This window comes from Arachis ipaensis, chromosome B7 (assembly GCF_059453495.1).
Source record: "Arachis ipaensis isolate K30076 ecotype BB chromosome B7, ASM5945349v1, whole genome shotgun sequence".
Classification (NCBI taxonomy): Eukaryota; Viridiplantae; Streptophyta; class Magnoliopsida; order Fabales; family Fabaceae; genus Arachis; species Arachis ipaensis.
The window spans coordinates 123,305,179-123,321,150 of NC_142442.1; the positions used below are offsets into that span (position 1 = coordinate 123,305,179).

The following is a 15,972-nucleotide window of genomic DNA, read 5'->3' on the forward strand; positions in this document are numbered from 1 at the left end:
ACTCCTCAGAACCTATTCATCCAAGCATATCCGTAATACATAAACACCACAGGCATTTGTCTCAGAAGTTCAAACCATTGGTACCTAGCTTATTTTCTCAATTTTTTTTGCTTTTTGGTTGCCCTTTTTCAGTGGCTTTTTCTTCTTCTTTTTCTTTCTTTTTTATGGCCAAAGACATTTATTCATCAAGATCCATAGACAGTTTTCAATTTCTACACAAAGAATGATAATTCTACACTCTAATTCCAGTGATCTGACTAAACAATCAAGCATGCATACCACCACTTAATTCTACTTGATTTGTCACTAATTTAGCCAAGTTACTTTTGTTCAACTTTTTCTTTTATTTTTGGAAACAGAACAAGCATGGCAAGCACTTGTTTAAGAAGGTGAAGTTATTTCACTTTATTCAAAGCAAACAACAGACACATATACTAAAAACTTCACATTCCAGAAAGATTCAACATTTACAGTTTAAACCAGAACACGCATGCTTTTGTTTGCCCTTTTTAAAGAATTATCAAGGAACAATACCACCTTGTGAAATTCCTTGTTTTCTCTTTGTTGTCAGGAAACAATTTGATTTCTCCTTCTTCTCCTAAATGTTGCTTCATGCTTTAAGATTCTTGTTTCCTTTCCTGCAAAGAGTGATGAAGTTGCTTGCTTCTCAAGCACTTGAGTGGTTAGCTCAACCATGTGTGGGTAAGTATCGGAGTCTTAGGTTGGTGTGTGAACACCAAACTTAGTCTCCCACTTACTTCTCTGTTCTTTGAATCCTTGAGTTCTCTTGGAATGAAGTTGCTACTAAGGGTTTTAAGCATTTCTGTGACTGCTTAGAATGGTTGTTCCTTTCATATAATTCAAAGGTTGTTGTGTTCAGTTGATCTTTATGGTGGAACACCAAACTTAGAGTCACACATTCCCCTTTGAATTATTGATCCATGAATTCATTGTTTGGTGTGAAACACCAAACTTAATTCTTTGCAATGCACAGAAACTACTTCACCCTTTTTATTGAAACAAATAAAAGAAACAGCAACAAGATATTACCTCAGGTTGGGTTGCCTCCCAACAAGCGCTTCTTTAACGTCATTAGCTTGACGGTCAGCTTCCTCAGTTGAGGTGATATTTAACTTTGTCCTTCTCCTCCACATCTCCCAAGTAATGTTTGAGTCTTTGACCGTTCACAATGAAGGTTCGTTGTGACTTTTCTTCCATGATTTCTACTTGTCCATATTTGGAGACCTTGGTGACAAGGAATGGTCCAGACCACCTTGATCTTAGCTTCCCTGGAAATAGCTTCAGCCTAGAATTGTAGAGCAATACTTTTTGTCCTTCTTCAAATTTCCTTGGGGCTATGTTGCTGTCATGCTTCTTCTTTGCTCTTTCTTTGTAAATTTTGGCATTCTCATAAGCTTCCGCTCTGAATTCTTCCAACTCTTGAATTTGCAACATCCTTCTTTCTCCAGCAGCTTTGTTGTCCAAGTTCAAAAGTTTCAAGGCCCAGTATGCCTTGTGCTCCAACTCCAGTGGCAGATGGCAAGCTTTTCCATATACTAGTTGGTAAGGAGACATTCCAATTGGTGTTTTGAAAGCTGTCCTATATGCCCAAAGAGCATCATCTAGCTTAATCGACCAGTCCTTCCTTGAAGTTCCCACAGTCTTTTCCAGGATCCTTTTGAGTTCTCTGTTAGATATTTCGGCTTGCCCACTTGTCTGTGGATGGTATGGTGTGGCTACCCTGTGTTTGACTCCATATTTTAGAAGCAATGCCTCTAATGGTTTGTTGCAGAAGTGGCTTCCTCCATCACTGATGATTGCTCTTGGAACCCCAAAACGGCAAAAAATGTGTTTTCTGAGGAAGTTCATGACTACCTTATTATCATTGGTTGGAGTTGCTATTGCTTCAACCCATTTGGAGACATAGTCTACTGCCACAAGAATGTAATTATTTGAGTATGAGGAGGGAAATGGTCCCATGAAATCTATCCCCCATACATCAAACAATTCAAGTTCCAGAATGAATTGTTGTGGCATTTCATTTCTTCTTGGCAGGTTCCCCGCCTTCTGGCATTCATGGCAGTGCTTCACTAATTCTTTTGCATCTTTGAAGATAGTGGGCCAATAAAAACCACACTGCAACACCTTAGCTGCTGTTCTTTCTCCTGCAAAATGCCCTCCATAAGTGGAGCCATGGCAGTCCCATAAGACTTCCCTTCCTTCTTCCTCGGATATGCATCTTCTGAGTATGCCATCGGAACATTTTTTGAACAAGTATGGTTCGTCCCAGATGAAGTATTTGGCATCATTTACCAATTTCTTCCTTTGATGTTTGTTAAATTCCAACGGTAAACTCCCAGTGGCCTTGAAGTTTGCTATGTCTGCAAACCAGGGTGCTTTGTGAATTACCATGAGTTGTTCATCAGGAAAGCACTCATTTATATGTGTGCTTTGTGTGCTTCCTTCTTCACATGGTATCCTTGATAAATGGTCTGCCACCTTGTTCTCTACACCCTTCTTGTCTTTGATTTCAATGTCAAATTCCTGCAACAAAAGAACCCATCTAATAAGTCTTGGTTTAGATTCTTGTTTAGCAAGTAAATATTTTAAAGCTGAATGATCAGTGAAGACAATGACTTTAGATCCAATGAGATAGGATCTAAATTTGTCAAATGCAAAGACTATTGCCAAGAGTTCTTTTTCAGTGGTTGTGTAATTCCTTTGGTTAGCATTTAAGACTTTACTGGCATAATAAATCACATGTACCAAATTGTCTTTCCTTTGTCCTAACACTGCCCCAATAGCAAGGTCTGATGCATCACACATCAGTTCAAAAGGTAAGTTCCAATCAGGTGGGGCAATGATAGGTGCAGAGGAAAGTTTTTGCTTCAAAAGTTCATAGGCTAGCATGCAATTTTTATCAAATACAAAGGGTGTATCAGAGACAAGCAAGTTACTCAAAGGTTTGGCTATTTTAGAAAAGTCTCTAATAAACCTTCTGTAAAAACCAGCGTGTCCCAAAAAACTCCTAACTGCCTTGACATTACTTGGTGGAGGTAGTTTTTCAATGATTTCCACCTTAGCTCTGTCCACCTCCATGCCTCTATTAGAGATTTTGTGGCCAAGGACTATTCCTTCTGTGACCATGAAATGACACTTTTCCCAGTTTAATACTAGGTTAGTCTCTTGGCACCTCTTAAGCACCAAGGCAAGGTGGTGTAGGCAGCTGGGAAAAGAATCTCCAAACACAGAAAAATCGTCCATGAAGACCTCAATAAATTTTTCAATCATGTCCGAAAAGATGGACAGCATGCATCTTTGGAAAGTGGCAGGTGCATTGCACAATCCAAAGGGCATGCGTCTATAAGCAAAAACTCCATATGGACAAACAAATGATGTTTTCTCTTGATCACTAGGATCAACTACTATTTGGTTGTAGCCTGAATATCCATCCAAGAAGCAATAGTAAGCATGTCCGGCAAGCCTTTCAAGCATCTGATCCATGAATGGGAGTGGGAAATGATCCTTTCTGGTGGCTTCATTGAGCTTCCTGTAGTCTATGCACATCCTCCACCCAGTGACGGTTCTTGTGGGTATGAGTTCGTTCTTCTCATTTGGCACCACAGTTATGCCACCTTTCTTGGGAACTACATGGATGGGACTAACCCATGGGCTATCAGAAATGGGGTAGATTACCCCTGCCTGCCATAACTTCCTGACTTCCTTTTGTACCACTTCTTTCATGACGGGATTCAATCTTCTCTGAGCTTGAATGGAGGGTCTAGCATCCTCTTCTAACAAGATTTTATGCATGCATATGGATGAACTTATCCCCTTCAAATCAGCTAGGGTCCATCCAATGGCATCTTGATGAGTTTGCAGCACCTTGATCAATTCTTCTTCCTGTTCTTGGCTAAGGGCAGAGCTAATGATAACAGGGTGACTCTCATCACTACCCAAGTATGCATATTTGAGATTAGGGGGCAATGCTTTGAGCTCAGGTTTTGGTGCTTCCTTTTCTTCTTTCACTCTCTCTGGCATGCTTAGCATGGTTGTGTCAGCACCCTTGATATCACTAACTTCAGTATCCTTGGTGAACTCCTCCTCTGCCACTTCCTTTATTGTTTCCTCAAAAGTTTCTTGTACTGCAATGTCCACTACATCAACCCTCATGCATTCCCTTAGTGATTCTGATGGATAGCTCATTGCCTTGAATACATTAAACACCAATTTCTCATCATGTAGTCTAAGAGTGAGTTCACCCTTTTGTACATCTATGATGGCTCCAGCAGTAGCTAGGAAGGGTCTTCCCAGAATTATTGAAGCTTTGGCTTCTTCCTCCATATCTAACACCACAAAATCAGCAGGAAATATAAATTCTCCCACTTTCACCAACAAATCTTCAACTATCCCATGAGGGAATTTAAAAGTTCGATCTGCCAATTGGAGGGCCATTCTTGTTGGTTTGGCTTCCTCAATCTTCATTCTTCTCATCATTGTTAGCGACATCAAATTGATGCTGGCCCCTAAGTCACACAAGGCCTTCTCCACCATGACTTCTCCTATGATGCAGGGGATTTGGAAACTGCCTGGGTCCTTCAATTTCTGAGGCAATTTGTGCTGAATGATGGCACTGCATTCTTCAGTTAACAACACAGTTTCCTCATTTCTCCAGCTTCTCTTCTTGGTCATTAATTCTTTTAAGAATTTTGCATAGAGTGGCATTTGCTCTATTGCCTCAGCAAAGGGAATGTTGATTTGAAGCTTCTTGAAAATCTCCAAGAACCTGAAGAATTGGCCATCCTTTTCACTTTTCATCAAACGTTGAGGATAAGGTGCTTTAGGTGTGTAAGGCTTCAGGACCTCTTTTTCTTTTTCTTTTGTTGCAGACGGTGTAAAAGATTGTCCTTGTTCTTTGTCTTTCACATTTTCCTTTGCTTCATCCTCTGTGGTTTCCTTTGAGATCTCCTTTAGATTCTTTCCACTTCTGAGGGTTATGGCCTTACATTCTTCCCTTGCAATAGCCTTGGCAGCATGAGAACCGCTTGTCCCAGGGGCTTGCTTAGTCAAATACGAAATTTGATTTTCTAGCTTCTGGATGGCAGCTCCTTGGTTTTGCAAGTTAGAATTTACTTCTTCCTTAAAAGCTTTCAATTCGGTTATGTCTTGGCTCATGGTTGCAAGCATTCCTTCTATCCGGTTTAATTGATCTTGAAATTGTTGGTTCTGATTAGGTTGGGTAGGTTGATTATTTTGGCCATGATATGATGGTTGGGGGTAAGTGTTTTGTGTGGCTTGGTATGATCTTTGGTTGGAGTTTTGGTATGTGGAATTGTTATGTTGGTTGTGGTTGTAAGGTTTGTGGTTTTGTGGTTGGGTTTGTTGGTTCCCCCACCCAAAGTTTGGGTGGTTTCTCCAGCCTGGGTTGTAAGTGTTGGAATGTGGATCATATGATTGCCTTTGTTGGTTTCCCACATAGTTGGCCTCTTCCCAATCACCTCCTTCAATGCTTACTTCCTCTTGATCTTGTGTGTGTATTGCAGCCACTTGCTTTGTTTCTAATTGCCTGGTAAGCTCTGCTAGTTGCTTGGCAAACACCTTGTTTTGGGCTAGAATTGTATCAACATGGTTCAGCTCCATGACTCCCTTAGTGTTGTGCCTTTCTGATGCATAGTAGTACTCATTCTCAGCCACTGTCTCAATCACTTCAATGGCCTCTTCCACAGTCTTTTTCCTGTTCAATGAACCTCCTGATGAATGGTCTACAGCCTTCCTTGATTCATAAGAGAGTCCATCATAGAAGATATGCAATTGCACCCAATCATGGAACATGTCTGGTGGGCATTTCCTTGTCAAGTCCTTGAATCTCTCCCATGCCTCGTAGAGAGTTTCACCATCTTGTTGTCTAAAAGTTTGAACCTCAGATCGAAGCCTATTGACCTTTTGTGGGGGGTAGAAACGTGCCAGAAACTTGCTTTCCACCTCATCCCATGTTGTTAGACTCCCCCTTGGGAATGATTCCAGCCACTTAGCTGCTTTGTCCCTAAGTGAAAATGGGAACAAAAGCAGTTTATAGGCATCTTCCTGGACTCCATTGGACTTCACAGTGTCACAAATTCTCAGGAATTTTGTGAGATGTTGGTTTGGGTCTTCATTAGCACTCCCACCAAATGAACAATGATTCTCCACAAGTGATATTAGCTGTGGCTTGAGCTCAAAATTGTTGGCCTGAATGGGTGGTTTCTGGATGCTACTACCACAATTCCCAGAGGTTGGGTTTATGTATGAACTAAGAACCCTCCTCTCAGGAATGGCATTGTTTCCATCAGCTCTCTCATGGTTGTGAACTTCTCTATCCATGTTGAGATCTAAAGCTTCCTCAAAATTGTCCTCAGATTCTCCTTCAGATTCCTCTTCTCCCACTACTCTCTTCCCTCTTGCTTCCCTTCTCAGTCTATGAAGGGTCCTCTCTGGTTCGGTATATGGAGGAGTTGATGTCTCTCCTCTCCTACCTGTCATACAAGAACACAGCAAGGTACAAACAAGTGAAATACTCTTGGTTAATGGAAGAGTATGGTTAGAGCAATTGAGGAATTAATTCAAACAGTTAGTGAGTCAGTGAGTTAGTTGCTTGAATTTAAAGGCATAAAGAAAGAAAGCATGTAACCGAGTGCAAAAATTAAAATTCGACAAGTAACTTGAACAGAATTAACAAAGCAAGAGAAATTGCTCAATCTAGTTAACTTCCAATTTGAGAATTGTCAATCGAAAACCAATCCCCAGCAACGGCGCCATAAACTTGATGCGCATAAACTAGTTATGCTACGATTTAGGAAGTTGCACGATCGGCAAAATTCCTTCCGGCAAGTGCACCGGTTATCGTCAAGTAAAAACTCACAATAGAGTGAGGTCGAATCCCACAAGGATTGGTTGAGTGAGCAATTCGGATTAGAAGTGTGTTCTAGTTGAGCGGAATCAAAATTGAGATGAGAATTGCGGAATGTAAAATTGGCGGGAAAAGTAAATGACAAGAAAATTAAATGGCGGAATCTTAAATTGCATGAATTAAAGAGCAGAAACTAAATTGCTGAAATTAAAAAGGGAATGGGGGTTGATTGCATGAATTGAGTTGCAGAATGTAAAGAGAAGATGGAAATCAGAATTGGGGGATTCATTGGGTTATAGGAGATATTGAGATCTCCGAATCAAAACATGTTTATCTCTTCCTCAAGCAATGCGTTCATTGAATTTTGCTTGGCAATCTTATATGATTGGATCCCAATCCCTTGGCTCACCAATACTCTCTAAAAATGAACAAATTCCCAATCCCTTGGTTTAAGTGTTCATAAGAAGAGATGATGCTCGATCACTGATTATACCACACAGTTTCATGAACCACAATTTGGTAGGATTACATGTCACAATATCCATCCAAACCCCAATCCAATTCACTGTGAGAAAGCTTCTCTAGCATGAATCCTCCATTCCTTTCCCAAGGTTCCGAAGGATTCCAATTATGGGTAGTTTCTTTCCCAAGACAACTACCCAATGGAATTAGATCGAGAAGCTTTCTAACAAAATTCAAGAGAAAAGATTGAAGAAGAAGATAAACTATTATTGATTCATTGAATTACAATAGAGCTCCCTAACCCAATGAAAGGGGGTTTAGTGAGTCATAGCTCTGAATTCAATTACAAAGATATGAAAACTAGCTAAAAGTGAAGGTCAAAGTAAAAGGGGTCCTTTCTAACTTAAATTCTATCCTATTTATACACTTTCTATATTGAGCTTCTGTTGTGTTTCTTGGGCTTTGAGGCCTCTCCATGCTTTCCTTTTGCCTTGGGTTTATGATCCATAATCTTGATGAGGTTGTTGATCCAAATTCTGTAACATTCATTGAGCCAACTTAGTGATAATCAAATAATGACACATGACTCAATACATTGAGATTTCAAACTCATCAATCCTTCAGGCCCAATCCCATAAACCATGATATTCAATTGGGTTTCATACCAGAATAAGTTTAAGTTAATGATTGTGCTCAAATACTAACTTAAACCACAATATTTTTGGTCCAGAAACCTTTTCCAAGAGTGGCGTTTAAGTTGCAGTTTAAGCTTAAACTGCAACTTAAACGCCAGACACTTCCAGTGAGGCCTTTTGTAGAAGCACGTTTAAGCTTCAGTTTAAGGTTAAACTGAAGCTTAAACGTGGAAATGGAAGAAGGCAACCCTGGAGAGTCATGTAGTCGAACACGTTTAAGCTTCAGTTTAAGGTTAAACTGAAGCTTAAACGTGGATATAGGAAGGGCAGCCCTGGAGGTCGAACACGTTTAACCTCCAGTTTAAGGTTAAACTGGAGGTTAAACGTGGAAATGGAAGGAGGCATCCTGGAGGTCGAACACGTTTAACCTCCAGTTTAAGGTTAAACTGGAGGTTAAACGTGGAAGCTTAGAAGAGTAGCCCTGGAGGTGTCGAACACGTTTAAGCTCCAGTTTGAGGTCAAACTGGAGCTTAAACGTGGGAATGGAGAGAGCAACCCTGGAGGAGAGTTCTTGGTCGAACACGTTTAAGCTCCAGTTTGAGGTCAAACTGGAGCTTAAACGTGGAAATGGCTCCCTGGTGCTTTTCCTATTCTGGCGTTTAACCTCCAGTTTGAGGTCAAACTGGAGGTTAAACGTGGAACTCCTTCCTGAGTGGCATTATCATTCTGGCGTTTAACCTCCAGTTTGAGGTCAAACTGGAGGTTAAACGTGGAATGCTTCTTTGGTGAGACTTTTCATTCTGGCGTTTAACCTCCAGTTTAAGGTTAAACTGGAGGTTAAACTTCAATTCCAGCATTCCTTAGCCTTCATGATTCTGGCGTTTAAGCTCCAGTTTAGGCTTAAACTGGAACTTAAACTCCACATGTGATATTCAAGCTTCCTTTATTGATTTTGTTGCTTCCTTGCTTAGCCTCTTCTTCCCTGAAATCATCCAAACAAATGCATCAAAGTCTTGCAAAATTTCATGAGAAATCTTCCATTCATAGCATTCAAGTAATATAACTAAAACTCATGGAATTTGCATCAAAATCATATTGTTTGGATGGTTCATTGCTTTGTTCTTCATTTAACCATTTTTGGTTACTTTAAGCTCAAGAAAATGCATAAAACAACTAAAACTAACAGGAAAATGCTAGTGAAACTAGCCTAAGATGCCTTGGCATCAGTGCGCGCGAGCGCCTTGTGCGCGTACGCGTGCACGGCTGACTTTGCTTCTTTGACTTTTTGTGCTTCTCTCCACTTGCATGCTTTCTTCCTTGCTTCCTTTGATTCATGCCTAGCCCATTTCAACCTGAGGTTACTAGCAAACACATCAAGGCATCTTATGGAATCAAACAGAAACTAGAATTCATCAAAATAAGGCTTAAAAAGCATGTTTTTACACTTAAGCACAATTATGGAAGAGATAACAAAACCATGCTAATTCTTAGGCTAAATGTGACAAAAGGTTATCAAAATACTCTAAATTCAATGCAAAACAAACCGTCAAATTGGGGTTTGTCAGTACGCGTACGCGTGGATGGTGCTCTATTTTTCAAAATTTTTTTCTATGTTTTTGCACCAATCCAAGCATTCCAAACCTCCAAACAGCTACCAAAACACCATAAAACCTTATTTAACATACTTAAACTACCAAACATACTCAACTAACTAAACAAACATGAAATTAAGCTAATTCTACCAATATATACAAAAGAGAAAATGAAAGGATTTTACCATGGTGGGTTGTCTCCCACCTAGCACTTTTGTTTATTGTCCTTAAGTTGGACTTATGGGGAGCTCCTCATCAAGGTGGCTTGTGCTTGTATTCATCTTGGAACTCCCACCAATGCTTGGTTCTCCATTGTGCCCCAAGATTCTTCATGGATTGAGCCAAGTCTTGATGGAGTTCTACACAAGCTTGGGGCTCCCAAAGTTGATCCTCTTCTTGTAATCCGGGATCCCACACTTTGTTTTCACACCCGTCTTGAAGTTGATCATCATTATTAATCCATCTGGGTGGTGAACAAGATGAATTCTCTATGAAATGCCTAACAATCCTCCTAGACCTATCTATTTGAGCACTATTCCCACCTTTGTATTCAACTCTTGAAGTATCAACCAAAATGAGCCTTGATTTGCAACGCCAACCACAAAACCTCTTTCGCTTACGCTTCATCCCACAAAGGATCCTAAGTTGACCATCCGTTTCAAGCAAGCCATACTCAAGTGGGACAATAAAGCTAATAGAAACAAATTTCACCCACTCAAATGAAGGAGTAGATGGTAACCTAGGCAAAGACAATTCCAAGAGTTTTGATAAAGCGTATTCAATTCCCATCCTCCTTTTTCTAAGGATTTCCACCTCTTCACAAGACTTCTCAATTATAATCCTTTGTTCAACAATTTTATATAAACCTTTTCTCCTACTCAAGTCATAAATGGGAGGGTAAGAAAAATTTACCTCCACATTGCTTTCCATCTTGTTGGGAGAAGGTTCTTCATGCTCAAAGGATTCTTCACCACTAAGGTTTGATGCTTGATCTTCATCACCAAGGGAACTCACTCCTTGCTCTATCCCATCCAAATCTTCATATGGAATATGTCTTGGAAGGTGTGCACTTTCCTTCCTAGCATCAATTTCAATCATCTTGGAGGGGTTTTCTTCAATTCTAGATTCCCATGGAGGCTCCGCATCTCCTAAGTCTTCAACCAATTCTTCCCTTTCTTCAATAATCATAGCTTCCTCCAATTGTTCCAATACAAAGCAACTTCCCTCATTCTCCACCAATCTCTCTTTTATGTTATGCTCTTCATTTGATTCCCCACATGTAGCCATGGGAGTTCCTTGAGAGTTCAAGCATTGGGATGCTAACCGGTTTACCACCTCATCCAAGGCGGCCGTGAATTGTTGCACATCTCTTTTCATTTCCTCTTGTCCTTGAACAAGAACATCAAGGATGTCATCCATTGGAGGTTGGGGTGGATGGAAGGGTTCATCAATTTGGGGGAAGGGTTCATAGTAGGAAGGTGGTTCTTCTTGTTAGAGTTGTGGTGGTTCAATAATTTCCACTCTTTCCACTTGTTGCACAACACACTTCATGGTTGCTTGAAATTGATCCAATGCTTCCTTGAGACGATCCCTTGACTCTTGTTCCTCTTGGATAATATGATTAGGATCATATGGCTCTTGGATTGATGGACATGAATATTCTTCCATGGGAGGTTGTGGTGGAAAGTAGTATTCATCTTGTGGTTGGAAATTTTCATATATTGGAGGTGGTTCATCTTGGTAATAATGTGGAGGAGGTGGCTCTTGAAAATATTGATGTTGGAATGGTGGTGGTTCCATGTACGGTTCATATGGCTCATAAGGTGGTTGGTATGGTGGATAAGAATTAGGGTCATATGGAGGTATTTGGTGAAAATAGGCTTGTGAGTGTGGTTGAGGTTCATGTTGAGGATATGACTCATAGGCATATGGTGGTGGTTCTTGAAAGTCACAAGGAGATTCACCATAGCCATTGGGTTGGTATGCATCATAGAATGGCTCTTCTTCATAGTGCATTAGTGGAGGTTGTTGCCATGAAGATTGATCATATGCATATGGCTCCACCCACCTTTGGTCATCCCATCCTTGATGCCCATCTTCATTGAAGTTCCCATTTCCTACAACATAGTTGTAATCACACTCATAGCCAAAGTGATAATTCATAGTAAAAGTAAAAATAAGAAACAAAAGCTAACAAGAAATAATGAAACAAAGTCCTAGAACAAGCAAAACTAACAAGCAATCCAAAAATCAAGCTATTCACAATATTCATATATATACAATAACCAATAACATAACACCAATTTATTTTTATACTACTAAAATTTAAAATTTATGATTGATGATTTAGAATTTAGTATTTAAAACTTAATATTGAATAAATATTTGTCACAACCCAATTTAAATAGTGACCTACACAAAAAAAATGGATTTCCTAGCAAGCCTAATAATTCTTTTCAAAATATGTAGTTCAAGCTAACTTTATTTTATATATATATATACTAATTTTATTATTAAATCAATATAGTGGATTTTGTATGTGATATATGGAACATAAGTAGAGTTAAGAGATTCAATATATATATACTAATTTTATTATTAAATAAATATAGTGGATTTTGTGTGTGATATATGGAACATAAGTAGAGTTAAGAGATTCAAAAATTACAATACATATTTCATGGTTCTTGAAAGTTAAGGAGTCACCAAATAGCTTATATATATTTAGGAATTAAAAGATTAGCACTCGATCGAATTAATATCTGTATCTAAAAAATATAAAAAGGAAAGAGAATGAGATTTGCAATTCAGTGAATAAATAATATATATTTAAAACTGATGCGAGACACTACAAGAAAATTTTAAAATAGTGACCGATTTTAGCGACCAACAAAATCAATCGATTACTATTAGTGACGGTCAATCAAATTTTTCTAGGATTTAAAAAAAAATCAGTCGCTAAATTTCAATTAGCAACCGAATTAGCAACTAAAACAAAAAACAAGCTTTTAGGATATATTGATGGCTAAATTGGTCGTTATATTTAATTTAGCGACAGAATTTTCGACCAATATAAAAACAAGCTTAATGGTGGTTGGTCGTTAAATCGGTCACTAAGAAGTTAGTCGTTAAATCGGTTGCTAAGTGTTAAGATAGTGATTTATTTAGTGACAAACTATAAAATACTAGTTTTAAAGCATTCGGTCGCTAAATTAGTTGCTATTTTATAATTTAGCGACCGAATTAACAACCGACTTAAAAATATGTTGATAAATAGTTGTCCGCTAAGATAGTAGTCAATAAATCGGTTGTTAAGGATTAATATAGCGACCAACTATAAAATCTTAGCATCAGAGATATCTCAAAACTCTGCTTCAGTGCTACTCCTGGATGCTGCAGCCTGCTTACGACTTGCCCAAGACACCAGATTTGGGCCAAGATAGATTCCATATCCATTGGTTGAATTTCTGTCATCAATGTCACTAGCCCAATCTGAGTTACAGAAACTATAAATTCTAAAGTTTGTGCACTTACTAAACCTTAAGCCATGATGTGTTGTCCCTGCCAGGTACCTGAGGATCCATATTACAGCTTTCTAATGAGAGTTGAGGGGATTGTGAAGAAACTGTGCTACCTTTTTTACTGAAAAGGAGATTTCTGGTCGAGTAATAGTGGCATATTGCAAGCCACCAACCATAGATTTGTGTACAGTGTAGGATTGGAGAAGACTTCATCACCCAAGACTAAAAGTTTGAGAGAAGAAGTGACGATTGGATTTTCGACGGTTTAGAATTCACAATTGAAATCTCGTTGTAAAGTATAGCTTCTAAACCAACAATAATCCTTTCATACAAAAATTTGTTTGTCACAAGTAACAAACCCCTAAATTCTATAAACTGAAGTATTTAAACCTCGGGTCGTTCTCCCTAGGAATTACAATGAAGTGTCTTGTTATTGGTTATGGATTGTATTTTGGGGTTTTGGGATAAGAGACATGAAATGTAAATGACAATGAAAATAAACTAACAACTAAAAAGGTCTTGGCAAGGGTTGGTGGTCAAGGATCTCTATCCTAATCACTAACCACAATATGAGAATTGGCAAGGATTAATCTCATTAAATCATCCTCTAACTAGTAGTAAAGGAAAGTCAAATGAGCTATATCAATCCTACTCCATAAGTCCTAACTCTCCACTAATTCAATTAGTGAGAACTAGAGTTAATGGATCCCAATCATCAATTACTTGGACATTAATAACTCAAGAGTTCCTAAGTTACCTTTCCAAGCCAAGAACATAAAACTCTACTCTAAAATCCAACCAAGCATTTCATCAAACACTTGGAAGGCACAAAAGGAAAACATAGTAAATCAATCACAAGAATTAATTCTAACTACAATCAAATGTAAAGAATTAACAACAATTAAAGGAAACAAGATCTACATGAATTACCTCTTATTGAATTGAAAGAAAATGGAATGAACAATAGTAGGTCTACAACAAAACATAAGAACAACATAAAGGAAATTGCAATGTAACAACAAAGAATTGAAAGGTAGAAGTAGAAGAAAGCAAAGATTAAAACCTAGATCTAAGATTATTGAACTAAACCTAATCCTAATTCTAGAGAGAAGTGAGAGCTTCTCTCTCTAGAAACTAACTACAAAGCTAAACTAAACTAATTGGTAACTAACATCTAAAGTATGAAAAGTATGTAAAAGTATGTAAGTATATCCATTCCCCCTTCAATCCTTGACTTAAATAGCATCAGAAATGAGTTGGATTGGGCCCACAAGGCTTCAGAATTCGCTGGCCACGTTTTGCTTTAAGTGAACCAGGTGGTAGCAACGGCGCGTGCACGTACTATGCGCGTACGCATCATCATGAGCGGTTCAACCATAGCAAATCTTATATCGTTTCGAAGTCCCGGATGTTAGCTTTCCAACCCAACTGGAACCGCATCATTTGGACCTCTGTAGCTCAAGTTATGGCCGATTAAGTGCGAAGAGGTCGGCTTGACAGCTTTCCGGTTCTTCCATTTCTTCATGAGTTCTCCAACTTTTCATGCTTTCTTTCTTCATTCCCTTGATCCAATCTTTGCCTCCTAAACCTTAAATCACTTAACAAACATATCAAGGCATCTAATAGAATCAAGGTGAGTTAAATTTAGCTATTTTGAGTCCTAAAAAGCATGTTTTCACATTCAAGCACAATTAAAGGAGAATATACAAAACCATGCTATTTCTTGAATAAATATGGGTAAAAGGTGATAAAATCCCCAAAAATCAATACAAGATAAATCGGCAAAATAGGGTTTGTCAAGAAGCCATGGGAGTGGGGACTGACTTTACATTGCTTATCTCAGCTTTCTCCAGTAGATCCTTGATGTATTTGGTTTGTTTGAGAGTGACTGTGGCATTCAAGCTCCTTGTAACTTTAATGCCAAGAAAATAATTCATCTCACCAAGTTCTTTTAGTGAGAATGTGTCATTTAGTTGGGCCATGAGGCTCTTGATTTCTCCTTCTGAATTGTCAGTAACCAATATGTCATCTACATATACGAGGATATAGATGGATGAAGTGGGAGTAGATATCGGATTTGGTGCTAGAAAAACCAAAACGTTGGAGAGTAGAACTCAATTTTGTGAATCAAGCACGAGGGTTTTGCTTGAGTCGATAGAGAGATCGTTGAAGCTTTCACACTTGATGAAGGTTGGGTGACACAAATCCCTCAGGCTGCTACATCTAGACATTCTCAAAGAGATCCCCATTCAAGAAAGAGTTGTTAAAGTTGAATCGGTGAATTTTCCATCTTCTTGCAAGAGCCACACTAAGTATGATTTTAATTGTTGCAAGTCTGACTACAGGGATGAAAATTTGGTCGTAGTCAACTCCTTACCTCTGATGAAATTCTTTGGCCACAAACTTTATACTTCTAAATAGTTCTATCAGGGTTCCTTTTTACTTTAAAAACCCATCGACAGCCTATTGACTCCGAATGAGCAGGTGGATCAACCAGCTTCCAGGTTTGGTTCTTCATGAGGGTTGAGTATTCCTTATTCATTGCCTCCCTCCAATGTGGGTTGCAACTACCTGAGCAATTGAGTGTGGAAGGTTATTTTTGGTGTCTTTTTCAGCAACTAGAGTGGTAGCAAACACTCTAGGTTTAAAAATTTCACTCTTGCTTCGAGTTTGCATAGCATGGATATTTTGAGCATGAGTGTTTTGAGCAGTAAGAGAGGCACCATTGGGTTGATCAACCTAAATGTTGGGTTCAATGACAACATGTAAAGGCACAGTTGTGAAAGATTCTGCATTTTCAACAATTACATTAGCAGAATTATCAATAGATGCATCATTAGTTACATGAACAAATGTTGTTGGCAATGAATTAGACA

At 38.7% G+C, this 15,972-nt stretch overlaps 1 non-coding gene across 1 annotated transcript; it reads left to right on the plus strand.

Moving 5' to 3' along the window:
* Window positions 1–5,830: 5,830 nt before the first annotated feature.
* On the plus strand, window positions 5,831–5,934 carry LOC148553975 (small nucleolar RNA R71). The gene has a single exon (XR_015892568.1). It is a non-coding gene; the product is annotated as a small nucleolar RNA R71 (small nucleolar RNA).
* The last annotated feature ends 10,038 nt before the right edge of the window (window positions 5,935–15,972 follow it).